The 27,879-nt window shown below is 41.2% G+C and overlaps 1 protein-coding gene across 1 annotated transcript in view; it reads left to right on the top strand.

Annotated features, from left to right (window-relative positions):
* Positions 1-26,987, top strand: part of kcna4 (potassium voltage-gated channel, shaker-related subfamily, member 4) — a gene marked incomplete at its 5' end in the record, with an annotated part of 47,349 nt that extends 20,362 nt beyond the window's left edge. The window contains one exon of the mRNA XM_084018448.1: positions 19,660-26,987. The remainder of the gene's footprint in view (positions 1-19,659) is intronic.
* Positions 26,988-27,879: the final 892 nt, after the last annotated feature.

The following is a 27,879-nucleotide window of genomic DNA, read 5'->3' as shown; positions in this document are numbered from 1 at the left end:
TTTTCCACTGAGTTTGGTTCCCTTTCCTTTCCCTCCCAGAGTTAATCAAAGTTTTCAGGATACTCCTCAAAAAGATTCAATCTCCACAGAACTGCATATGAACCGCAACCCTATTCTTTACCGGTGGGTTGATATTCAAACTGATTATTTCTTCAGCTATCTGAGAACGACGGTGTATCCGGCCAGATAGCATTGATCACCAAAATCAAAATCAATTGCGAGCCCCAGTACACATTTCTAGAAGTGTTGGAGTCTGGGATTAAAACAAACACAGCTGCACAAACCCGTCTGAGCAGATTTTGCAGAATGCAACGATCGGCGTAAACATACAGATTCCCTCTCAAAGAACAATATTTCAGGGATGCCCTATAAACGCTCTGCAGGGTTTGGATATCCTTCATATAAAGCTCCTGCATATAATTGTCAATTATTTTTGAGTTTTTTTCCAGTTGCATTAAGTCTGGTTCAACTCATCTGTTCAGTTTGAGGGAAAAACTGATTACCTTTAAATACATAGCGGGCAGAGAGGCTTTCCTTTCACTCCGTTGAAGAGCAATTAATTCGATTTCCAAGGTATTTGATTACAATCGCATCCAACTAAAACGGAATGCATGCCAGTTTAGGAAAAATGTTCGGACGTAAGTCACGAGTATGATGTCGTGAGATGAGAGTTTGTTCAGTGGTTCAGGTTTTTTTTTTTTTTTTTTTCAAGCGTTTATCATTGTCAGACTTCTCTCCCCGAGTGTCAGACTTGATCAATGGGCTCCATGTGATGTTGTTCCAGAGTTCACATGCATTATGTTGAAAACACCATCCCAGTCATACGAAAGGAAAACCAGTGTTTGGGGCAAATGCAATCAATCGTCATGGCAACAAGGACACAAACTTCTGATACGGGGCTATATGTCTTTGGAAAACACTTCCCTTGAGAGAGAGAGAGAAAGAGTGTGTGTGTGTGTGTGTGTGTGTGTGTGTGTGTGTGCGTGTGTGTGTGTTTGTTTCCTTGTGTGGTCATGTGTTTGAAGTGTGTGAACATTTACCCTTCCTTTACTGCTGTATTTATTTTTCCATGTCTCACCCTCACTTTGGAAAATGTGAGTTTTTCTTTTCCAAAGAGAGATCAAATGGCAAATGGCAAGGCTTAAAAAAAAAATGCTAATATTGAATGAATATAAAGTTGTTTTCCTCTTTATACGAGTCAATCCAGTGGAGTGAAATTCAACTGGTAAACAGCAACAAGGCACCTGATGATATCAGTATCAGTTCAGGGTCCTGGCTGTCGTGCTACACGCTGTGTTTAAGTGCCTCTCTGGAACAGCTGGGGAGCAGGGTTTAATCCACAGCGCGGGGCTGAATTATGCATTATCCTGTGAATATTACACCATGTCTATTTAAATGCAGCGCTTGCCCTGTCTCCTCTTGTCTGCACGGTTTCTGCGGTGACGCGGCTGTGGATGCCACACGAAAGACAACAAACAACAACTAATTCGGGATTATGTGCAGAATTGTTATGCTCCTTGTGCAGTTAATTTAATTTTTTGAATTTAATGACTAATGTTAGAGCCTTCCATCCACAAAAGAGGTTGTAAGCAAATAGAAATAATTGCTCTGCCCTTGGTGGAGAAAGGGCAAGGGGATGTAAATCTCATTGTAAAGGGGTGAATTATATTTGTTGATATTGTAGCTCGTCATCCATAATTGCTCTGTGCAGCTCGTAATTAGCATCATGCAACAACAACGTGATGGCTCACTGTTTGCTGTTGGATTTTGATGCAAATAAGATATAATGTACAAAGTGTCTTGAGATCATGTGTAAGTCACTGTATGACATCTCGCAGCCTGCCTACTATCTGCTCCGATCCCACGTAGCGAGGTTTGATTACATGTACACGGGAGGCAGACAACAAGGCCTCCGATTCTGTGCCAGGTGCGTTTGTGTAATCGGAGGCGTTATCTAAAGGTTATCCCGTTACAGACCGTACATATGGAGCCAGGCGGAAACCATCTGATGGTAAAATGGTAATGAAAGGGAAAGAATCATCTTTGTAGTCAATAAAAACATTTTACTTTAATGTTTTTTACATTAGCGGGAGACCACCGGATCCAGACTTTCCTGCTCAAAAATATAATTTTCTCCCTCTGCTTTTTGTGCCGGAGCCTCTCTGAAACCCACCCAGACCACATTAGCATGTAACACACACACGCAGACAGTGTCATGTTATTGCAGCATGTCACTTAATGCCCATAGCACACTCTGGATGCGCCTCACGCCAATTTCAGACCATTTGGAGCGAATCGTTTTCCACAAGGTAGTGGGCAGAATGAAGAGCAGCCAGGGAGCTGAATGAGGCGCTGTGGAATAATAACATACATAATCTGAGTAGGTGTCCCCGTATATACATTCACTTTCACATCCCTCGCCTTCATAGTAAGATTGTCGCGATTATATTTTATGTCGTAATCCCACTGGACGTGGGTTGTGGAGGTCAGGTTTGTAATTTTCGTTTCACTTTGGCTGCAAGGAACTGTGGAAAATCAGCTTAGTGCTACAACTTGCACAGGTATGCATGAGAGCACAGCCGCTCCGGTCATGGGAGACTAGAATCACTGCCTCGCCGACCCGTCACGTCGCAGTTAACGTCAGTTCAACACGAGTCCAAGTGGATGTTTGCACCAAAGAATTGAAGAAATTCAAGATGTCATGTTCACACGATCACAGGCAACCCGGAAACGGTGTCCCTCCGGCCAAGCGTGGAGGCATAAAAATGGCGTATTTGAGTTCACTATAAAAATGGATGCTTTTCTGGAGAGTTGACATGGATTGCCCCAGGGAATAGGACAGTGAGTTGACTAACTCGACTAGGTACAGTGAGATTCATGGCCAACTATAAGGTTAAAAAGAAAAGTAAAGTAAACATTGCTGAACAGTTCTGAATGATGCTTCCCCATTCCTCCATCCGGAAGGAAAAACCTCGACACCTCAACCTTTTTCTTTCTGAATTTTTTTAAGCAATGCCAGTAAATCACAAACCAGTAAATCACAAAAACCAAGAGAGAACCAAAAAAAGACAGATGTCCCTTGCCTCTCATGTAAACTTTGAAAACACTGCAGTAGAGACATAACTCCCCACTCAGAGATTCACCTTTGAGTCCAGAACGAGGCTTAATGGTAGTCCGGGAAGCTAGCCAATTATTAATCAAGTAATAATCACGCTTACCTTTACACCACTGAAATGAACCTCGAGTGTCCAATCGAGAAATATTGGCACAAAAAAATCATCTGTTTGAAGCCTTTCCCTCCCGCTTCTTCGTTTTTGCTAATGAAGTCCAAACGTTTGAGTAAGCTGCCTTGACCAGATGTCAAGCACTTCTTCCCCTTCTGACTTCTGTGAAAGCTTCTCAATAAACGTAGCCCCGAGGTGTTTAGTTAATGTGAAGTAGCAGCAGAGGGAGACGCGAGGTTGGCCGTTTATATTACAGCTGTGATGCAGCCGAGTGGACGGCAAGGCTGATATCAATGAGATGCATCAAGAGCAGTAATTCTGGATTACATGCTGGGTCGTTTTCTTGGGAATGCCAAAAGTGTTTGAAGGCAATTTGAATTCTGGTGGACTGAATGAAAACGTGAAGAGGTACTTAGAAAAAATGTAAATACCTTGAAAGGCAAAATATTTAGAAGTTTAAACTGGCCAGAAGCAGCAAATGTATCAGAAAAGAGATTTTCCTTTAAATTTTAGTTTCTAAATTTGACTAGCTGATTGTTGCTTGTTATTCTAAACGTACAGGATCCAAACACTTTGAATATAGCATTCTAGCTTTATGTTTATACAGGTTTTATGTCAATTATAGAGTATAAAGCAACAAAAGAGGTGGAAGTAGAGGTAGGACAGGTGGCGGAGAAAGTCTGAAGTGACAGTGTCCAATGTTTCCCCCACGTTCACACAGCAGCGGCGCGTCGCCGCTGCTGAATTTTCTCCGCCGCTGCAATAAAAATCCTTTATAAAAAAAAAATTATAATAAATTCATTTCTTTTTTTTCTTTACGTAGCTCCTTTTAGAAAATGTACAGCGCGTAACGTCAATTGCGCATCGTCACGTAACCAACATCAAAGAAGAAAAATACACAGCGAGTGTGGCAGTTGTTGGCAGTAGGCTACCCTACACGGTTGCAAAGTTACATTGATTCTAGCAGTAGCGAGTGAAGCGGAAGATCGAAGAAAGAAGGAAAGAGTGAGACAGACAGAGAGAGAGAGAGAGACAGACAGAGAGAGAGAGAGAGAGAGAAAGTAAGTTGCTAAAATGTGTCGCTACATGACCACCAGTGTTAAAAACCCTCTGAGCCCAATCATTTTATTGTATCTATAAACCGCAACCTCCATGCCGTTTTTCCTCTAGTATTGTGTGTGTGTGTGTAGGCCTATGTGTGTGTGTGCGTGTTGTCGCTCTTTTTGGGATCACTCATAGCCTTTACAGGAGCTTATATCCAGTCAGGAATTTATAGCCTAGGTATTTTCGGGAACTTTGAAAAATGAATCCATACTGTTAGATCCGATGTTGTTCTTTATTGCCATATAAAATCCGTTTTCATCGCGTATTTTAGTTAGGGATTTATGCTTATCGCCTGTAAGCATGTGGTCATTAGCATAAATGCAAGGAAAAAACCTAAGGACTTCTTAAAAGAGATACAAAAATATAAAAATCTGTAAATGAAGACACAAAAGGCAAAGTTACAACACCAATAATCCCATCTACAGTAATACACAGGACTGTTTGAATAGGATTTAAGTGCATATTCTCCTCTCAAAGTGCACCAGATTCATGCATTCCAATGTAAAGGGTACAAAAACATTTCGGCCGGGGGGGCATGCCCCCGGACCCCCCTACAGGGTTCGGGGACCACACCACCGCTGCTGAAAAATATCCTGCGGAAAAAACACTGGTGTCGTCTTGCAGACAGATTTAAGCATGACTTTTTACACATTGTCGACATTATATAGTTACTTTGGCATCTTTTTTTCAATTGCAATTAAATCACAACAAAATAGTTTGTTTTGCATTCATACCGATGTAGTAAACCAGCAGATGTGTATCTTGCTATTCACAGATAATACAGCTCAGTGAAATTCACAAGCACCTCTGGGTGATGTTATGAACTCAGACAGGACAGCCTTTAGTTTCCCGGTGTATCTGGGACTTCAACAACATCCACATGCAGCACTTGGTTATTTGATTGATGAAACATTATCCTCTCCGGCGCAGTGACACGAATAAACACAAATGATCCTGCGGTCAAACTCTGCAAGACTAAAATTCACTTTCATGTTTGGTGTGAACACACCTTTACACATAAAAGGCAGATCCCAGTCACTTCCACTCATCCAGATTATTCTTTAAACTCTGGTATCGGATCGGTACTCACCATCGGCACCTGGACGGAAAAAGTCGGCTCGGAGCAAACCTGATTCAGATCAAACAGAGGCTTTTTTAAAAAAATGAGAGCAGTTCAAAGAGACTGAGGTGTTTGTGAGGAGCTGCATCTCCCTCGGTCTCATGAAAGAAGCACAATGCCTTAAGTGCAACCACACAGTATGTGCTCTGTGTACAAACAAGTCAGAAAGTACAACTAGAAGGAGACGGAGGTTTGACATTGAAAGAGTGCGACGTCTAAAAAAACTTAAACCTGCAGGATAATTGACTGTCCTTCTGTTCACACAATGAAGGACCTGGTCCTGGTCCACACAATGGAGCATCCTTATCTGAACTATTTAGCAAAAAAGAAAAGTAGTGATTATCAAAACGTCAGCTTGTTAATTTGCTGACACAGCAGTGAAGAGCTGTGAGCCACACATTGATACTTTATACACCTTCACTTTATGTAAAAGTTATGGTGTTTTGTTGTTGTGAAAATATGAGCAGATTATTCATTTAGATCGTTGGTCAGTAGTAGGCAGACGATGAACCTGGTGTCGGTGAGAAACCAGCTAACTACCAAACCAGGTCTGTTTAACCTTTAATCTAAAAACCTGCTTTTATAACTGGAGGCCTTACTAAACTAACATCCTTTTACGCTTCTTCTTCTTTTAATCTGTTTTTAAAGTCTGTGAAACTTCCTTATTACAGTGCCTCAGCCTAATAATGACACGCCATCATGTTCAATTTGTTTCATCCACGCCACAGACACAAACAAATTAAATCAGAGGCACTTAAAACACTTTGTACAATACTAAAGTATGTTTGTTTGCTAAATTCACCTTTAGAAAAATACTTTTTAAGGACAACAATATTCAGATAAGACAATCTGGGAAGGAGCTCCAACTTAAGCTCTAACATGTTTCGGATTAACATTTCTGCACTACTTACAGAGTAAGAAGTTAAATAACTCATAATAACTAATAACAGTTTGGGTTAGAATAACAATGATGAATCTGTGATTAATAAGTCAATGTTGTAACACCAGCCCCTCCTCCTTGCTACGTGGCGTTTGTCACTATATTTACTTGCTTGATTATGTGGAATAAATATGAATCTGTTTAATGTGACATGTACAAACTACAGAGCATTACTTGGTGCAGCTGCAAACAGCTGTGACAAAATGCAACACAATATTCAGCGACTAAACAACTCAGTGGTGTGCATGTTACCTCTCAACAGATTTAATATCGCTGCACTGTGGCTTGCTGTGGATTATTGCTTCATTATTTATCCTCGCAAAAAAAACAGCCCAGTGCAGCGTCGAGTTGAGCTGAGTCAAACAGGTGAACGGGTCCAACGTGTGAGTCACTCGTCCTCATGCTGGGCAGCGTTACAGGTTTTGTAATAACTGGAATATGTTAGGTTTCGGGGCTCTGCAGCACATGGAGGTGGTGTTTAGTATGTATGTTTTGAGGTTTTGGGGAAACAGGAAATATTCCACCTTATTTCTGCTCCAACCCGAGTGCTAGGGAGGGCCAGATCTGTCTGATGCATGACAATTTCGGGGAAAAAATTAATCACAAGCACAGAAGCAGCCAGTTGGAGAGGAGACGTGAGGAAGCGAGGCCATCTGGGGAAGAGCCAGTAGTTGTGGGAAAGACTTTTCTAAGGGATTTGATTTTTTTCTAGAAAAAGAGCCGGGTTGCCATATTTCCTCTCAAGATGTCAGGCCATGTCCCTAAATTATATTTCCAGGTTGCACAATTTTTACATTTGCAGAGAACGAAGAAGCAGGAAGATAAACTTACTGCGAAAAGGTCCCATATTTAGTAAAGTAATAGTATATAAATACTGTAAAATTCAGATTCAGAAACTTTAAACTAGCCAACAGGATTTCTGCACAACTAGAAGACATTCACAGTTTTTAATATAACATTCTATATGTGTTTATTTCTGGCTGTATTGTACGTGAACAACATCAGCTGATAGGAAGTAAACACAGTTGCTGTTGCCTCACCATTGAAACACACTAAAACAGAGCTTTTCAGACATCCAGCTATAATCAGACAAACATTGTGAGAAAAATAAAGTGTTCTCGTAGAAACTCAAAATACACAAGTATGAACATGGAAATGAGCATGATATGTCTCCTTTAATACTAAGCCAAGACTACAGAGTGACATTGCTCGTTAAGAGTTTTCTGGTGAAAGCCAGGAAATAAGGATTTCCACGGAGGGCGTGATGTGGAGCAGACAGGAGACTCTGCGGGGGGATGTGACAGACAAATCAATTGAGCGGTTTGACAAGACATGGTGTTGTGGTCCAACCATGGGAGGACTCAGCGGCTCACACTGCGCCGGAGCCAAAACATGCCGAGATTAACCGCATGGTCGTCATCAATTTACAACCTCTTCTGGTTGCTGTTGTTTTTTCCAGTCAAACCCTAAGGTGCCGTGTCTATCAAAGACTTTGGTTACGTCTGGTTGCTATGATACGGACTATCTGCAGAAGCAAATGTGTCGGCAAAAAGTAGAGCACACTTGGCCCTTAGAGATGAGATTTTTGTGGGAGCGAGTGCCATCGCTTGCCTCGGATTGGGATCAACTTTACGATGCCACATGGGAAAATGTTTTTGCTCCGTTGCTCCAGACGTGAGGACACCACAAAGTCCACAGACAAAGCAATAAAAAATACCAGTAGCATAACATACAGAATAAGACCGCAGCATACTCGCAATAAAACACATTTTGATGCCGTCTTTGCAGTATTTGTCCCGCCCTCCTCCTCTGTGATTGGACGGCTGGGTGAAAAGTGACAGTGATATTTCTTTGTTTTGCTTTTTGTTATTTTTTTTAGGCCGTCTTTGCCTTTTATTGAGAGAGAGAGAGAGTGACAATAAAAGGGGGAGAGAGAGATGGGAATGACGTTGCAGAAAGTTATATTTAACGTTTATAGAAAAAAACACAAACGTGAATCAATAGCATAAAAATACATGGTGGTCCCATTTTTAAAAATACGCTGGCCTCAGGATGAAGCACTTTGGTAGCAGCTTCAGCTTGTTGTTGTCTTGACCCATATGTGGTTCATTTCAACCAAACTACCTGCTGCTTTTGAACATATTGTATATGGTTGTGGTTACATTTTCTAAACCACTGACTGGGAGCATTATAGCAGTTTTAACAGCCATCAACGCTTGTTTTTGCTGACGGCCGGTAATTATTCCAGTTAAATGTGTAGTGTATTGTAATGTCCAGAGTTGAGTGTGTACAGTCGCTCAGGTGGCCTCTGCCAATTTGGCACCCGTTTGTTTGTTTGTTTGTTTGTTTGCTTAGTTGAGCCGTGCATGCCTCTCAAAATGTCTCTGCGAGAGCAGATGTTGAGTGGGCAGCGGTGTGATGTCTGCTTTCATAAAGCTACACTTCTGCTCGTGCCAAGACGACTGGGGGGGGTTGCTTAGGAAAACATGGGCAAAACCATTAAATCATGTTTAGGCAAAGCTCGGAACTGGCGATCTGTGGTACGCCTTTGTGACACACAACTAAAACTGTAAGAAATAAATGTACAAGCGTACTTTGCTTCAGGTTTTTTTCATTTGTTTGTTTAGACAGACATGGGCGAACATGATTTCCACTCCTGCACACACTCCTAGAAGCACTCCAACACGTTTGGCAGCGTTGGCAGGTAGGACGATGGTTGGGGATTGTGTCTGTGTTGCTTCTTTGGCAGTTCTTGCAGGCAGGCAGGCTGCTGGCAGCGCCATGTGTATGGGAGGAGGCACACTTGTGTGTGCCCTCCCGTAGGCCAACAGAAGGGTTAGCAGGGGCAAAAATGAACATCACAACTACTAAATTGGGAGGAAAATAGGAGGAGGGGAGTCAATTTTGTAGGGTGCATATAACGGTCACGGAGGGTTGAGCATTATATTTAAACAAAATGTTAACAAGTAGGAGTCTTTCCACATTTCAAAATAATTAAATTAGCCACTTAAAAAGAAATTCAAAAGTCTTCATTTTAATCCGGCAAAGTTTAACATAGCAAACAGGGTAGCAAGCGTAAACTGAGACATAGGACAGAATAAAGAATTGGCTTTAGAACCTGAAGAATTTGCAGGTCTAATAAATGCAAACTCATCATCTGAAGAGAAGGGAACAAACAGCCTCCTCATCTAATACAGATGGACAGGACAGGAATACATACAAAAACAAACAAACATGGAGTTCATGTTTTCATCTGTAAAATATTCTGTATCAAATCTTTTTTCATGTAAATTGTTAGAAAATCTTTGATGTGGAATGCGTTTAGTTTGTGACATTTCCCATAGTTTTTTATGAGATTTCACATTTCACTTTCAAACATCACGTGTGCCCTTTGTGAGAAAATTCACACATGAAGTGGTTTTCCACATAATCATTAGGGATGTGTTTTATAGACTCCTTTTCTGTTAGCAAACATGACGAAGTATTTCTGTGGTCAAGGCAGAATAATTCCTTTGTTTACATAAGTTTTCTTATTTATTTTATTTGTATGAAGACGTTTCTCTCACCAGTCACCACTGTCCAGAGCGTTACTTGAGAACATTAACTATGAGGATCATATTATCCAACCCCTTTGCTTGTGGCAGGCTACTTGGCCGGGAGGGGAGCAGACGGCGCTCCGGAGAGGATGGCTAGTTAGCTCGATGGCTTGTCCGTCTCCAGAGCTGCTGGCTGCTCTCCTCCCGGGAAAGAAGTCTCCCGGCAGCAAAAAGCTAGAGGGATGGTTAGAGACCATAGCTAAGTAGCCAGCTGCCAGTTACCTCGCTCATTCCACCATTCTTTCATGCTACACTTGTTACAGAAAACAAGTCCAACAGTGTGCCATCCCCTCTCCGTATCTAATAAGTTAGCTTGCTGTGGCCCTGAGGGAGTTAGCAGAATGCTAAGCTAAACTAGAAGCAGAATTTTCCCTCCGTCTCTGAAATGCTTTGCTGGTTTTGTAGCTCACTCGAGTCTGGAATCACAGTTCTTAATCTTGAATGTATGCAATATTGATTCTGGCACCCGACACAGCAAGGTGACATTTACAATGTATACGTTTAACCCACAGCCATCCAACATGTTGAAGTAATCAGCTGTGAAAGAGTGTAGGTGTGATAAACACATTTTTTTCTAAGCAAATTGAAAATTATCTTTGAAATTAGTGCAATCATCTAGCTGTCAAGCTCATTTAAATAAAGAGACAGCAAATCCTCCCATCCCCGAGCAGTTTTGACTACACAGTAGTTTTAAAGTCGTTGCAGGAGATGAGCACCCATCTCATGCCCCTCCATTTTCCGAAGGCTTACATCTATAATCAAATATCCAAAAAACAATTACAGCGGGGTCAGTTGTGCAAAATGAGTTCTAGGATATATTCCAAGCTGCCATTATCGAGGGAACAACGTGGTGATTTTTATGCTTGGCAGCGCGACTGGCAGGCTTCTACATCTGCTGTTGGTAAGTGATTGTAGGCGTTTTCATTAAGTCACTGCTGAGGTGCACATGTGAGAAATGCCTGCGGGGGCACGAGATGGAGGAGGCTGGATTGGAGGTGGTGCGACGTGACTGACGGGGATGAGCAGATAATGACAGTTTTCATTTTTGGGTAAACGGCTCTCTGCTTTTGTTCACACAAATAATGAAATGGTGCTTAATGTACCACGGCCACAGTTAAAACCAGTGCATGAAATAAATAACGGATAACGTGTGATGGATTAGAATTATGCATCTGTATCATTGAGGCCTTAAGAAGCGCAATTATTAAAGTTGAAGAGAGCAGCAATAAAAACAACAACCAGGTCGGTCTCAAATTGGTGAATTCTGGAGTGGCTCAACTGGTTATAATCAAATTTAAATAATTTGATTAAAACATATTCACCTATCAAATCAGCTGTAAGACCTGAATGCTATGTGTACATTTACTTAACATGAGCAGAGAGGTCAGATAGCTAAAACAGATGAAATGTCCAGCATCTACAACTCTATGTGCTAATATGAAGACATTTATCTTTTTCATATTTTATTTTATTAACATTATCTTTTTACTTCTATTTCTGTTAACTCATTGTCAGAGATGTAAAATAATTTGGTTAAATTCCTTGTAGCTGTACACAAATAAAGCTGATTCTGAAAATGAAAAAAACAACCAAATAATTGCCATTTCCAATGTATTTCAACATTATTGTAACAATATCCACCCATGTCCATCATTAACACTGTTAACAGTTCAAATACTCAAGTTCATCTGACAGGGCTGTGGGGGGAATGTCTGACAAAAATGGTGGTGAACACTGCTATATAGCATTTAACTGTTAAACTATTTAACTGTGAAATAAAAGAAAGAAATTAAGTTCAATAATTACAATTAAAGTACCCCAAAACAAGTGTAGTCATAATAAAAGGCATTTCAATTCTCTTTGCCATGCTGGCGGCTCTGTGGTTCTGTACGTATGCTAACAGCGACAATGCTAACGTACTGATGTTTAGCAGGTACGATGTTCGTCATCTTAGATTAGCTTGCTAGCGCGCTAATACTTGCTAATTTGCACTGAATATCAAGTGGAGCCGAGGTCGACGTCATAAAACATGGACGAATTAAAATGTTGACCTGGTGAGGGTGCTGCATGAAACATGTATGAATCATCAAAGTGATTATAAATGATCCTCTGGGGACCATGAACTCCTCTAAATAATGTCACAGAAATCAATCTGAATTAAAAAAAAGGGGGTGGACCAACCCACTATGACATTCTCTACAACTAAAAATACATTCAACCTTGATAAAATATTATTTATAGATAGTATTATATATAATACTCTCAGTTAAAATGCACATTTAATGCAAAACTAACAGATACAGCTTTGCCGGAAAAATATCTGCAACAAACATAGTATTTTCAGTTGCATTTTCTTTTTTTCGAGGCCCATTAATCTCAGCCGTCAACATGCGTTCCCAAGACCACGATCGGTCCCGACTTTGACATTTTGGGCTCTGAACCTTTCGTTCCGTCAGCCAGTTGTGCGGCTAAAAGATTAGATAAGAGCCCGCTGTCTCTTTTCATCGGCGTCACAACAACAGGAACAACATTGAAACGTATAGATTATTTGGCTGCTGGCATGGAAGTAATTGGCGCTAGCCCAGTTTTTCAGCTGCTTCTGTGTCTCGTATCATGCTACATATATTACTGTGCATCGGTTATGTAAGGAACGGCGACATTTGAACGACGGGGAACTTTCTGGTTCAGTGAAGGCTTGGAAATAACAACAACTAGGAAGGTTAAATGTTGTAGTATTGTATTCGGTAGGACTACGCCTTTGTCGGAGGACATCATCACCAATAATGATGCTTCCTGACCAGCTCATGTCCTGCCTTTAATTCACCGTGGCAGCCTGTCATGGTGTAATGGTGTGTCGCTGCGTCACACATGCGCTTTCCAAACAGCACCTCTCAGGCACAAACATAAACAAACACACACACACACACATATAACACCTGAAGCTTGGCTTGTCATGCAGCAGCTCACACATCTAATGAGCGAGCCGATGAGAAAACAGTGATGGGGCCGCTCTGAGTTTTGGGCTCCGGTTTGTGGACTGGTCCGGCAAAATGAACAGCATCAGATGAGCAGATGTGCAGCTTTTTTTCTTGTAGGGGTTTTCTCATGGAAAAGTGCTGACAGAGAGCTCGGTGCTAGGGTTGAAATAAGCACAGTGTATGTGTGTGTGTGTGTGTATAATGTCCCCGGCGTACATTGTGCTGCACGTACCGCCGATTCCTGGCCTGAATATTTATAGTCTACCGTGTGTTCGTCTGTGTCTGTGTGTGTGTGTGTGTGTGTGTGTGTGTGGGAATTGGAAAAGCTAGTGTGGATCTGAGAGCCCTGCAGGGGTGTGAGGCAAGAAGCAGCAAGAGGCAGAAAATCCCCGCTGCCTTTGGATTAGCGTCAGCGAGCAGGAAGCAGGCACCCTGCTACATGTGCACTCTCCTAAAGTCAGTCCCTGCAGGATTATTTGATTTATTTCATTCTTTCTCTCCAGGTTTGGAACATATAACCTATATAGACTGAACATATAACAAAAACAAAAACAAAAGTAAAGTGGTAGATTGGTAATTATGGTGCAGTGTGGTGGATGTACAACGTGTTGCATTTGTCAAACTTCAACCTCGTAGCAAGCAACATAACAAAAGGACGTTGAAAAATCTTTAGCAAAGTACTTTCAAAGTCACATCTGTGATAAGGTCATCTAAGAAACACACTCCATTGTACTCAGACAGCTTTAAGGCTTCTTATGAAAAATAAATAGCAGGTGATTTGTCTGTGAAGCTCTCGCTGGTTGCTTTGATGATGATGGTTTTCAAGTTGGTGTGACACGCAGATCACAAGAAGATTTAGATGAGAGCATTAACAGAAACACTTTAGCGTCGGAGAGGATGTTCTCCTGAGAGGGAAAGAGCTTAAGTGCAAACTGTCATAATCTTGTAGTTTTAGTTAAAGAGGGTGAAGGGATGAGCTGACAGCTTTCTGTACCTGTAGACCACACAGAGGTTTGGAGTTGTATTGTGCCGAGCTGAATTACTAGATGAGTGTGATTTGAAAGCAGAGCACATAAAATTTTTTAAAAAAATTACAAGGTTCTCAAAAAAAGCTCCATTGACAAGGACCTTGCCTCATTGGACCTCTTGAAGGAAAAGCAATCGTTCAAGCTGCCACTCTTGATGTTTATGACGTAGGTGGTGTCTCCATACCAGATCTCAACACGTATAAATCGCTGATTCAAACTTCATAGCTGCCATGACTATTGGCCGAGCTTTTCAGCATTAATTACCACCACGTCTCCACAGGAAGCAAGCTCCAAACACACTCGACAGCAAGAAGCAACATTTATTGAAACGAGAAATGTATAATTTCTTTTGGCGAGCAATTCTACAAAGAAGGGAAAGTTGTTCCAACATCGTGAGCACACTGCTTAGAGGTGTTGAGATTCATTTTGCCAATCAGACCTGAGATGTATAAAACAGATTTGTCCTTTTAACTCCTCGGTAGGGAAGATTACTTCAGAGGTTGCAGGAGGCCGCGGGCACATCGTGTGCAAAACGATAATAATAACGAGTAATGAGAAGCCGTTACGTCTCATTTCCCGACTTGATTCAGCTGCGATAGTATCTACAGCTGACGGGGTCGTAGATCGGCCCTCTTGAGGAGTTTCATCCCGTCTACAGGTGCAGGCTTTCCTGCTCTTAGTGGGGAAGACTCTTCTGCGTCACACGTCCTTGCAGGGGTCGGCATGACTGCAGCTGAGGCTGTGCATAGGTGTGGGTCTGTTGAATGAGTCTCATTCATAGCTGCAGATGCAGGAGCCTGCTCATTCAGTCATAAATATCTTCACACCTGGCAGTGGGGCGGCGGGAAAAAGTAGCACACTTTTATTTATTGTCTGCATCACAGAGGTCCTCCAAGAACACCTGAGCTGCCGACCTTATTCACCGACATTATGCTCAACTCTGGCTATTTATAGCAGCGATATTGGCATTCATTTATCACCCGTAACATGGCTGGCACCGTGAAATGTTAGAAAGGTGATAAAGAGTCGGGTCACAGACACCCGAGTTTGTTCTCACAGCCTCCATCCGAACATCTACCGCACACGAATCGAGAACTCTGCTAAAAAAGGTGCATCGTCTTTATCTCAGAAGCCACAGTCGGAGCAGGATGGGCTTTTCACGGGAGCATTTCAAAACGGGTTGAATGCAGGTTTATTCACAATACAGATGCTAAAGCATGTGAATGTGAACCTGAAGATTAGCATTGAATATCCATTTTAAGCACGCACATTAACAGACATGATATCTAAAGATAAAGAGCGAAGGTTCGGCATATAGAAGTTTCAAAATAACAGTAAAGTTTCAGGAATCAGGTGAAAAAACGATATATTTTTTTAACTCTATCAACCCCCTGCAGTTATGTTAATGTCACTTTGAGATTTGGGATTGTAAAACAAAATCATCTCATGTAATATCTGCAGGTTCTGTCTCTTCCTGTCTCACCTGGACTTTTGCAAATATTTTAAAATGACTTTAAATAAAAGTGTTAGCTTCTGGGTGGCAGGTGGTTTTGTAGCTCTGAACACGGTTTAACCCGGGGCTCCTGGCTCTGCCTGGAGGAGGCGGCGTCCCAAAGAGACGGGGTGTGAGATGTACGGAGCTCCTGCTGGGTCACAGAAGTGAGAGCAGCCAGGTACATGACATACAAATCTAGGGCTCATTCCATGGATTGTCCTATTTCAGTGTTAGAAGCCCAATAAATGAAGTAAATAAATAAATGTTATTTGCTGTATTGTCTGGATATTTAGCCTCAGTAGTGCTCTCCATCACTTCCTAGTATTTTCCAGGGCTGAGTCATTCACAACAGGCTCCGAGGAGACCTTTACTAGATATTTCTCCTTTATCTCCGGTAGGCTCTAATGAGAAACTGCCACATCGCTCTAGATTACTGTGTCTTTTGTGAGAAACCTGGATGCAGGACACACAAGGACGGGTGATCATCCACCATGAACCTGCAGGGACCCGGAGAGGAAACGCTGCAGGTTTTCCCTCTCACTCAGTCTAAAAAAAAACATCTTAAACTAATGTGGCAATAAAACATGGCAGAACAAGACGGACAGCGCCGATAGATAATGCAACAGGTTCCTGTGGCTGTTTTGACGCTTACGGGTTTGGGGGGTTTTAAGTTTTAATGTTTTGAATCAGCCTCTGGACAGGAAGTTGGATAAACCGCTCTGTGGCCCACAGCTACTCACAACATTTATGTGCATCTTTGCAGAAAGAAAAATAATGCTGCTTTTAAACCTCTATGCAGTTCACCACGACTTTTCAGACTTCCCTCGTTCCGTGTTTGGTTTCACGATCAGATATGGAGACGAGCGTTTTGAAGCCATAGGAGGTTCCCGCAGCATGTTGTTGTTTTGGAGGAATCCTCATTTCCCCTCCAGATAACGCCGACCCATTAAGGCACGTTTATGGAAAATGTGGGTCAGGGTTATACAACGGAAACATGTGTTTGATAGAAATGAATATGTTAATTGCAGGCCTATAATTTCCATTATTATTCGGGCTATTCATGAATATCACAAGTGAATTGAAAAGGCTGTCTGGCTCCGTATTTATAAGGATGTTTGCTAAAGAAAGATGTGTTTGTTACTTCAATGTAAGGAAAAGTGTTGCCAGTGTCTTTAAAGTGCCATTTTTAAGAATTTCCAGCATATTTTGATGATTTTCATGAATCACAATTTTTAATATCGCCCCATGCTTACACAGGACAATTAATTCTGATTATATGAATTTAAAAAACATTGTGGTGCCTTCAGGCCATTCTGTTGTTCTATTATTTATCCCCAGTAAAGTCATTCCAACAAATGACCCCACTGTAATATTAAAGCCTCGTCGTCATTACAAAGAAAATGAAGCTTCATTTGTTTTCATGACATTCTCTCGTTTCTGCTCCTAAAAAAAAAAAGTTTGTTATTTAAGTCTTGCATGAAATCCACTGTGCAGTAATATCAACTTTGAACCTCAGCAGAGACCACTTTAAACTGCACTAACACACGGAAGCTGCTTTTAAGTCGACACAGTAAACGGATCACTGGGCTTGGCTGTAAACAGATTTCTTTATTTCATTTTCTCACATTTTATCCTCTGAAGTTAAATACTTGTGAGGTGGCAGACATCGTTTTATATGGAGGGTATCCTCTGATCTCTCTAGATTCACCTCGCGGCTGCACTTCAGTTAAATCTCTCGAATCCTGTGCTGACTGCGATATTGGATTTTAAATTTGTGGTTTTATCTTTACAGTACAGGGTAGTATAATGTAAACAACAGGTTTAGCTCTTAATGTCTTAATAAGAGAGTTAAAAACACACACACGCTCCATATGTTTGTTGTAATTGCCTTGTGCCTGCTGCAGCTATGATTGCATACATAATGTCTCCTACTCCTGGGAGACTTTGTGGAAATCCTCAAATTATTGAGGTGGAGAATTCTAAAACAGCTGCTCTGTTTAAGGAGGTCGCTCGTCTCTAATAGTCTGCATCTTAATAAGCACAAATAGCGAGGACACAGAACAGTTACTCTGTGACATGTCTCGCCCTACAGGGAGTTGGCCAGAATTACATAAACACTTTGTGGAGAAGGAATTTTAATTTGGGGGCTGAATCAGCATCACAAACACGGTTACGGAGGATGCTACCGTTGGGCTGAGCTGCAGCAAGTTTGTGTTTGTTTTAAAACTTCACCACGGTTTCCTCTTAGTCACTCCCTTCTTCGGGTTTTTCTCTTTGGACCAGCACAAACACAGTTATCCTGTTCTTGGCATTTATTCCCGTGATTCCCCAGGCTTTACCAACTGACAAATTAAATCATCCCTTTCACTCTCTGGGCACAGATGGGGTTTTGGTCGGCATCCTTGGAGCGCTGCTTTTACAGCCGACATATGCTGCTAATTTCTATTGATCCGAATATAACTCACCTTTGTAGCAGAGATCGCAACTGTCGACTGCAATTTTCAGAAATGTTAAAAAGGATGACATTTGCTTGTGCCTTCCAGAAATGTTCATTGTCGTGGTTACAGTAATAAACAGTTAAACTGAAGGTTATGGAAGAGTCGTGGTCATGCTTTGAAAGACACAGCATTTTAAGTCATTTATCTCTCCTGACATTCATTTTATCAGATTTGTATTGCTTACTTTCTGTGCTTTTGTAGAGTTTTATTATTTCCACTACATAGTTCGCCATGTTGTAGGCCTGTCCGAATGTTTAGTGATAATTAGTATACCTTCCGATGGCCACTGACCGACGAGAATAGAGAGAGGAGCACTATTGAGACAAATCCATTAAAATAATATATTTAACGTGAGCAGAGCAGCCCATCGCAACACATACGGTCACAAACTACTTTGATTTTATTTATTAATTAGGGGATAATGCACTCATTTCCTCCACATTGGCACTGGCAGTGTGTGCTGCTCATTTCGTTCTTACCTTTCAAAATAAAAGCCCTAGACATAAACGCAGCATCACTGCTTACAAGGCAAAGTTAAATTGCACGCAGTTAGCTTATAATATGTATTGAAAAAGTAATGTTTTAATTGTGATTTAATTAACTGTTATTTTTACAGATTAGCTCAGTATATAGTCCTTACCATAGATGAGTAATGGAGTAGTGAACCGTAGTCTTTTAGTGTAAATCGTTTCAATTGTTTTAATGTTTTGATTAATAGTGTTTTGTCTTGGGCATGTTTTGTGTATATTTGCTGTATATAATGAATGATTAACCTTTCAGAGATAAATACGGCTGTAGGGAAGTGAACTCTTTACAGACTCTCGTTACAAACCCTGTATAGACAAACTATATATAGGTAAACTGACTGAGCCCCATTTCAGTTGAGATCCTAAAGACAGCAAACATGTCTGCGAAATGATCAAACACACTTTGTTCACTTTGACTTCCAATATTCCAAAAAGTGCAATCAACACGCGTAGGAACTTGTTTAAAAATCATAAAAAACTTTTAAGACCACACACAAACAACCGAGAGTGTGTTCAGCACAACAATAAAAGTGCTTCGACATCTGGAATCTTTATATTTGACGGAATAATGCAGCCATAAAAAAAAAAAACACGGAGCCTTCGGTTTGAATATTTAACTCAGAATAAACATCATATATCTTGTGTGTTGTCACCCCAACATCTAACAATAATTCTCGTTTTTTTCCTACTACTTTACCTATAAATTACCACAGCAGTCCAATGTTCATTCTGCTCCTATTCTATTTATTATAATATCTTCAATAAAGAACTTTAACAAGCTGACAAATGAATATCAGACAAAGTGAAATCTGACTACTTCCACAACCTTTGAAGCACTTACGGTTGACACAGAAGGGGGAACTGGATGTTATGGGGTAAATATTGCTAAACTATTTATATGTGTTACTAAACCTGTATGTAAGTAGTGTAGTATTCCCCTGTGGCACATCAGACCTACCCCTCTCTGAGTGCTTCAGAGGGAGTTAATGACCCCCATGATCATCTTAAGTATGATGCATCTTGCCCATCCTCTGGCTGGGAAAGACGAAAAAAAAAAAGAAAATGCACAGAATCAGTCTCCATCTTCAGGGTGCCATTTTCTCGAGAGCGATGACAGATTTGCATCCTGTGTGTGTCTCTCCCTTGCAGCGCTGCCAGATACAGGGAGAGGGAGTAACCCCCCCCCCCACACCCACACCTCTGGAAATTGCAGAGAACAAGCAAAACACGGTAACCGGTCACCCTCGAACACGAGCGGCGGCTGAAAAAGCAACAAGGACTGGACGGGACTCGGCCCTCGGGAACCATTCGGGGATGAAGAGCTGCCTGCGCGTCATCAAGTAAACAAACCCTGGAGGGGTTGTGGACTGGAGATGGCAAATGAGTAAGTCGTGGCCCAAAATGATTGCCTTAATTACTGCGCATATACAGATGTATGAAGTGATGAAACTAAGAGACTTATAGTTCAAAGTTCAAAGATGTTTTTTTCTCTACGTGTGAAAAAAAAAGTGTCTCGTAAAAAGGAACAGATGTGAATATTTTACTATGATAGAGATAACGTTTTGGTTGTAACGTCGACATAATGTTTTAGTTGGGTCGGCTTCGTAGGTGTCATTGGTTCCTAAATGGTTTGAGTTTGCTCTCTGCTTATGTGCAGTCAGCGGTACGATTTAATCTATTTTTATCTTGTTTCATATTGTCGACTAAACAAGGCTGGCCTGAGTTGCTCACTCAAAACGCTGGCGACAAACTTAATTCACATGGTGTCATAACAGGTGAAAGTCCTCATTTCTGAAAGTGTATAGAGGCGGCTGGGAGAGAGAGGGAGACGTATATATTGACTGGCTCAATGCGACACACTGAAATACATCAGAAGAATATCCTCTTACATTAAGATCCACTTACACTAAAGCAAAGATGTCAGGCACATAAACACCGTCATAAATATCTGCCACACTCACTTTCTATCAGAAAAACGGGCGGGCGACGCTCGCCGGGCTTTCGCCGTAAAAGTTTTTTTTCTCAGATGCAAATTTAGAGCTGACCAGCTGCTTTGTTGATATGTTTTCACTTTAACTGTATGCAAAAGTAACATGGACGTGTGTTATATATTTTTTTAAACCTAGCCTTGATAATTACATAACCAAAGGTGAAACCCTGAATTTATTGTATGTTGTGGACTTCTGGAAAATGTTGTGATATAGATGCACACTGAATAGGAAAAAAACTAAAAGAACAAAAACAATGTAAATAGCAGACATTTATACTTGTGTGTCCTAAGATGTGTTGCAGATAGAGTAATTTGAGACTTTTTACTTTCTTTGACTGTTATGACCATCGACCATAGTCACCTGTGTTCGGGTTTGTCCTCGCTGATACAATCACGTTCCTCATATTGTTGTGAATGCTGCTCCAACATTCTTCATTTTTTTGTTCTCTTTCTTTCTTTTGTTACATACTGCACATTAAAAATCCACCTACTCACTCATTCGGCATACTAAAACATGAGGTTGCTGATGTTTGTGCAGTTTTGTGAGAAAAGCATTGGATTTTGTTACCTTTCTTCGACCCGCAATGTTGTCTGTGAAAGAATCGAGTAGTTGCCAGTTTTATTTCAGGAAGTTGCAGTTATATAACGTATTTTAATGAAGATAGTGTTTTATTTTCCTATATTTCCCTTAAAAAAAACACCCTATACATACTGTGTTAACTGTCACCGCACATGACTTTAAAGCTCTTGATCTTAGTGTCCTTCTTTCCTCCTGAAGAAAATCCAAAGTTCACACGTTTGCTCTTTTTCCCAAAAATTCACATCTGTAATTACCTCAATAATAGTGTCCCTCAGAAAAGCTGTTGGCTGAATGTTCCAGTTGTTTCCTTAGTGTCAGAAAAACAGTTTTAAAATAGATGTCAATAGTTTACTTGGGAAAGCCTCATCTGGAATGTTTTTTTTTATTGGGAAGGAGTAGTTTTTCATTTCTACATACTAAAAGGTTCATCAGGAAAACTAGAATCCAAGTTGTTGTTCCTTTTGAAGTGATACATAACAATATAAGTAATAAAGAAAATACAAATGAATTAATCCAAATGGAATGACAGCAGATTATAACATCAGATTGGACAGGAGTTGTCACTTAAATTTTCTTAACCATTTCCCAGTTTTTAGTCTGTGAAGCTGCTGGATGTAGATGCATATTTATAGTAGAGCCATGAGAGACGGATGGGTCTTCTTAGCTAACTGTCCACAAGACAGAGACCAGGCGTACTTCCTAAATGTAGATCTGTTCCCTTTAAAAGGTCGACTGTGCAGGATTTAGTGGCATTTAGCAGTGAAGTTGCGGGTTGTAACCGAATACCCCTCCGCTGATCCCTCCCTTGTCAATGGAGGTAATGTGAGGCGCCAGGTGTGAAACAATGGTAACACCCTATTATTTCTGAGGATCTTCGCCTCGCCTACTTTGGAAAATCAAATAAGACAGTAGCTGGCATTTCCTGGGACGTGTCGGAGTCTTTGGGTAAACGTAAAAAACTTCCCAGAGCCTATGTTTGGTTTGTCTGTTCTACTGCAGAAACATGGCGGACTAACATCCTCATTGAAGAGGAGCCGCTCCCTACGTCGATAGGGAAGGCTTATACTACGCTCACGAAAACACAACCATTCTTAGTGTCAGGTGATTAAACTAAATATTCCATTTCTGCCAATAGACCCAACTAAATCCTACGCACTGGACCTTTAAAGAGGTGAATTGAATGGGGGGAAATATATATTTTGACAAGTGATTTTATTACACTAATCTTGTCAGATTATGAGGCCGAAGCACAAGCTGTTCCAGTACCTGAGGGGCTCAGGCCGGGAGGGGTCGGCCTGATTGTTGGCTCTCACAAAGATCCGACAGCCCAGATGCACAAACGTCACAAGAAAAGCAAAAGAGTGGCCACGAGCTGCACTGCAACAATACTGAAACATTCATGAGACGTATTAATCCAGCGATGTGTTGGGCTACAGCGATCGCAAAGCAGCACAACAGAAGCAAAGCCAAAGAGTAATAGATGTCCACGGGTTACTAGAGAGAACGAGAAGAGGATCGGGCTGATTGATCCTGGAGGGCAACACATCCAATCAAGCAGAACAAACAAGCACCGAAGGAGACTGAAAGAAATCTGTTTAACTGGACGGTCTCTAACACATTTCCTCGATCTGAATTCAAATAATTCATTTGGTTTCAGGCTGCAATTATGTCAAGTTCCAGTCCACTTAAATCTGCTTTCATTGGGGGATCAGACGTAACCCAGAGAAGGGCACTGTTCTATAAAGTATTAAGTGAAATGATAATAAAGGTCGCTGGGCAGATTTTTAAGCAGATTCAGTATTACAGGAATAAAAAATGTATTTTATTCTGGTGTGTGAGCTGAATGAGACTCCAGGACTGAATAATAAAAAAAGAGATGGTAATCTACAGTTATCCACACGGATATTTGTCAGGATGTCATGCAGGTGTGAGTGGCAAAGGATTAGTGGAAAAATATCTAATAACAAATCACATTTTTCTTTGACTTTAGCGCTGCCAGATAGTAATAATGTCTGTGTGCCGCTGCAGCCAATGAGCTGTTAGGCCGGTTAACAGTTACGTGGGGACGTTAGATAACAAAGAACAAGGTGAGTGGAGGATTTAATCATGATCACCTCCGAGCTGGAAAACTCACTTGAAATACTGTTTCTGAAACACGAGGAAAAGTCACTGGCGTATCTACGGACCAGAGGAGGTTCGTCCAGCGCAGATAAACTATTTTTCAGTTATGATATAAAAAAAAATAGCTGAACTTATTTTAAAATAAAGGGAGACACTTGTTGGGAGAACAGGAAACAGCCTTCCTGATGAAGCTGGTGTTTATTTCTGAGGCCTAAACGGCTGGGAGACTCAAATCCTCCGTGCTCTCCACAGAGCGGCTATAGGCAAGATTAACTTTAAGATGAATGCCTGCCCCAAATCAATAGCTAAGGATTTCTTCTAAAAAAGACAACCTATTGACCACAGTTAAAGCCATGCAAAACAACCGCCCGGTGTGAGCTGGTGATGTGCACTCAGCGTTGCCAGATTTCACACCAAAACAGCCCACTCACTCTCGCTTTTAATATTTCCATTGATAAAAAGGCTGCTGGGAAGGGGCCCCGGGACTTTATATTTTATTCGTACAATTAGGTGGTAGTTGTTGGCGTGTTTTGGGACTTCCAGTACAAAAGTACGTGCCGATTGTTTTTAGTTGCTACGGTGACGTCAGTGGAGCCGTAAAGCTCTGGACACGGATGGCTGGCTAGTTAGCTAGTTCTTTGGAGTGGCGTTCCTCCGCCTCACTCCCTGCCGCCGTTAGACCTAGCATAGTGTTTGGCCCATTTTCTGTAACAGTGTAGCATAAAAGCAGTCGTAGCTGCAAAACCTCATCTTAGTGAGTCCATGACTTGCAGTTTAGTTTATATGGTTTATAACGGGAATGTCCGTTCTCTTATTTTATTTCTATTGTTACTTCATTCGGCGACTAAACAACTATTTCTTTAAACGAAAATCTTTGCCAGTATTATAAAAATAGGGGGGGGGGGGGAGAAATCAACCTAGTTTTATTACATGGAGATGTAATCTGTTTTTATTGATCATCTGTTATCAGTTCCTTCATGCAGCGCCGAGCCTACTGAACTAAAACCGGCACATTTCTTTGAGAGAGGAAACGTCCAGATGGTACAAAGGAGTGTCCCGAATCATCACAAGCTGCCCAAAATAAATTGAAATCTGCCCAATCAAATAAAAAAGTAGCCAAAGTGGATGGAAGACGGCCCAATCTGGCAACGCTGACTGCCTTTGCACATAGTAATCAGGGTGGATGTGAAACCTACCATCAACACATTTGAGATAATTATTTGTTTATTGAATTTGTTTCTTTTAAATGCTTTTTTGCTGAGAGAAAGAAAAAATAAATACAACCTGGCTAAACCCAATATCTTCCCGTTGCACACAGGCAGCTCTGTAGACTGTGTTTCCGTACAGCAAGGTTTGATGTTACGCACCGCAGATAGAGGGAAACAATGCATCAGGCTGAGGATAAAAAGTAGAGAGGACTGTAACATCCATGGTGTTAAATAACACCAGGAAGCCGTTTCATGTCTTAATCTCCTCATAAACAAGGTGGCTTATGAGAAGCTCTGCAGAACTGTCAAGAGTGCAATTTGGATTCGTTTAGTGCCGTCACTGGATATGTAATGTCACTGCCTGGAATTCGGTGTTGTTTTGCAACCATCTGCCTCCTGCAGAACAGTTATAAGTGCTCTTTGGTGCAAACGCAATGATTACAGTGTTTTTCCTGGTCACGTCTCAGATGGAAGCGATATTTAATGCAGAATCCATACATGTTTGTTGAACGGTCTACGCAGATAATCTCACCTTAAATTACCGGGCTAACAACACACTTGATCCGAGAACTACTCAGCGATCCATACTTAACATTTTGGTAATGATTAGAAGATGGGACATTCTTTCAGAGGTTATGATATTGATAACATGATAATAGCATTCATTAGTCTAAACATTATCTAAATTTAATGTTGTGTTTACGGCACCTTTCGCTAGACGGGAAATCCACCTATTGAGTTGAAACAGTGTAGCGTAAGGTGTAGTTTGAATAAAAAAACAGTTACACACACACACACACACACACACACACACACACACACACACACACACACACACACACACACACACACACACACACACTTGTGGTCAGAGCACATAGACTCACAACAGGCAGTGAGTTCAGTGCTGCCAGAGGTCCCTTGAGCAAAGCAGACAGCTTTAGAGCAGGTGAAATCAAAGAGGTATATCTGTATTCTCTGGTTCAAACGTGAGGATTTCATGTTTTTAATTTGCTGTGTGATAATAACCTGAATACTTGGACATGGATAGAAAAAGCAATCTGAATACATCTCATTGAGCTGTGAAAAAATTAGAACGAGGAACGTTTATTTCACCAATTCTGACATTTTCCTGACAAGACGATTAATCGACAGATTGTCAGATTAATCAAAAACCAACACAATCGTTAGTTTTCAACCTCTTAATGGTAAAAGCAGCAGGATGTTTAGGACGTTATGTAATCCCTTCGTGCTGTGTGATAAATGTGCTGTGCTCTGCGATATGGCAATGTAATGTTTCACATCACTTTTTTAGATATAAAAAGTTCAAACGCCCCAGGAGCTCCACACGCGGCGTGAGAAAACACATGGGAGGGGGGGCAAAAACGCAAACGAATGAAGAAAACTGCTTCACCAATTTGTCAACACGGCATTAAGTAAAACAGGTGCAAAGGAATAAACAAAATGCAGAGCGTTGGGTTGTGTTTCCAGCACGTTCTGCTACGATGCACTCCGGTGCTTCATACCATTGTTGTGTCTTCTTTAATTGCAGCATGTTGTGCTCCCGGGGGGGGCGTCGGAATTCTTGCATCAAAAATAATTTAAACAAAAAGGCCAAGAATTAGCGTGTGCGTGTTTTGACTCATACAATATGTTAATAAGCTTAATATTTTATTTTTTTACACAAGGTGTCTGTCTTAGGATCATTTTATCAAGACATACAAATGAAGAATATATTAAAAAAGGTGTGAATTTGACAGGACGAGGATGGGGATTCAAACCCATAATTATCAGGTGTCTATGCAAGCTGGTGCAGTTTGGTCAGCCGAGGCCACGGTCACGTTTTACGGCGGTTAGAATCCAGTAATCTACATTAGTCATTATGATTCTCACCATCGTCTCACCTGCGGAGAGGTAAACGGTCTGCATGCTGCCAGCAGAGATGCAGTGTGGGTAATGAGACTAATGGCAACTACACAGTTGGGTTTTTTTGGGGAGGTTGGGGGGGCGATGGCAGTGGCGGCGAGCGGCGGGCTGTTGCATTTGTTTTTAATGTTACTGCGTCATGTTTGTGTATGCTTAATATTCAAACTGTTCACTCGCCGCTGCCTCGTCGCTCGCAAAAAATAAGGTCGATCAGCTGACGGCTACTATTAAGGAACATGTAAAATATCTCTACAGTTCAGGTGTTGAGAAATATCCATGTGAGTTTTTTGGCCAGCCTTGCTTTAATTCTGCATGATGCTTTGTTTTGAGAAAAAAATGCATCCTAACCCAAGGTATGTTTGTATTCTTTTCCCGAGGGAGCTCCTCTCCTTCGCTTTCACTCTCTCTCTCTCTCTCTTTCACTCTCTCTCTATCCCTCTCTCTCTCTCTGTATCTTCGGAGCTTGTCACTTCTGACCTTAATTCTCCTTTTTTATTTGATTTTTTTCTTCGTTTTATTTTTTGGTAAACCTTCCGACTTCTGGATTTTCTACATTCATAACATTTTGTAGACAGCAATATGAGATGTGATTGAAAAAAATGGAATATGTGCAATGTTGATTAAAGAAAAATATAATATATTCAATAAAAATTCAGAAAACAAGTGTTTTTAAGATGTGCTTTTTTTGCCGTTACATTTCTTAGATGTTACCACGACTCTCACTTCTCACTGGAATGTACACTTATTTGTTATTTTGCTCACGGTTTACCGTTTTGTTTGCCTCCTGCCAAACTGTTCTGACATGTTTACGTACATGGCTTGCGTCCGTCGGACAGAATCAGCTCCTCCCGCGGGGGGCCAAGCATCACAGTGACAGAACGTTTTCATCCAGGGCCTTTTATGGCGCTCGCTTTTGAAACTCGACGCTGGGGCCCGTTCGTGTTCGACACCGTTTAAATATTTTAAACGGGGGCCGTCGTGGTGGGGCAATTACTTGACTCTTGGACAAACACCAGTTCATCCATCAAGCCGGTGACGCAAAAAGACACACACAGTCCTGAGAGGATGTTCACCTTCAACCAAAACCCTGCAGCCTGTGGAAAAAAAGATATTTATTATCTTTAATGACCCACACACCTTTGCGGCACTAAAAGAGCTTTGTCATGAGTTTGTGGTGCATGACGGCGACCATGAGAGGTCGATGCTTGACTCTGGGATCGGGTCGCGGGGAGGAAAGTTAGACCAGCGTTGAAGATATATAAAACAAGACAAGGTACACAATGTCTGTCCTGTACAATCACAGAAAGACACACACACATATACACACAACCCCACTAACGAGCACTAAATGCCTGCCACACACACGACACACCACTCATTCAGACGACTGCTTCGTCATCGTGAGCGAGCCTGAAGAACGACTCTCTTGCTCTTGTGTTTGTGTGCTTGCATAAACTATGAATGTGAACAAATAAGCCATGCTGAGACAACATGTGTTACTTTCTGTGCTCTCTCTCTCTAAATAAATATGTTGTATTTTCGTA

Source organism: Eutrigla gurnardus (assembly GCF_963514095.1).
Source record: "Eutrigla gurnardus genome assembly, chromosome: 1".
NCBI classification, from domain to species: Eukaryota; Metazoa; Chordata; class Actinopteri; order Perciformes; family Triglidae; genus Eutrigla; species Eutrigla gurnardus.
This window is presented reverse-complemented; position numbering and strand designations above follow the sequence as displayed.